Source organism: Nannospalax galili, unplaced genomic scaffold (genome assembly GCF_000622305.1).
Source record: "Nannospalax galili isolate Female #2095 unplaced genomic scaffold, S.galili_v1.0 scaffold63, whole genome shotgun sequence".
In the NCBI taxonomy this organism is placed as follows: domain Eukaryota; kingdom Metazoa; phylum Chordata; class Mammalia; order Rodentia; family Spalacidae; genus Nannospalax; species Nannospalax galili.
Genome location: NW_008355272.1, coordinates 10,443,385 through 10,444,177, shown reverse-complemented (window position 1 = coordinate 10,444,177; position 793 = coordinate 10,443,385).

Genomic DNA, 793 nt, shown 5'->3' with positions numbered 1-793 from the left:
GCCAAACCACCTTATTCAACTATACAACCAAGCCATTCCCCACTACTTGCCCTTCTGGTGAATCTAGTCAGCCTGTCTAGAGGTTTTTGTTTGAGGAGGGTCAGCTGTTCCTCAACTAGCAGCAATCAGTTGTCAATATTCCTTTAGACAAGATTGGGGTCTGCTGTTCATTTTCCCAATTCCATGCTGGGATGCTATCTGGGAGTCACTTTGGCCACCCTGGCCAACAACTCAAAAGAAGGTATCGCCTGTCTGGCATTGTTGTTTGTTATGTAGCTTTTAGCTATACATATGGACTCTTAAAAGAATTATATTGATCCTTTAATCTTTGGTGCTACATTCCTTAACACCATACAGTTGGCCCAGAAGGTCATTTGAGGATCTGTTCCTAAGGGGTCACATGGGCTTGGGAGGAGAGCTCTCTGAAGGGCCGGTTTTGTAGACATGAATTTTTTCAGCCTGTTTATGTCATGGAAGGTTTTTCTTTCTCCTTTGACTATAATAGACATTTTGGCTGGGTATAGTAATCTGGGTTAGCATCTGTGGTCATTGAAAACTGGGAATACTTTGGTCCAGGCTCTTCTGGCTTTCATAGTTTGCACTGAAAACTCAGCTGTAATCCTAATGGGTTTTCCTTTATATGCGACTTGTTTCTCTTTTGCAGCTTTCAGTGTTGTCTCTTTGTTCTGTACACTTAGTGTTTTTACTATGATGTGCCATGAAGAGTTTCTTTTCTGGTCCTGTTTGGTGTTCTATGTGTTTCTCATATTTGTGTGGCCAAGTCTTTCTTTAA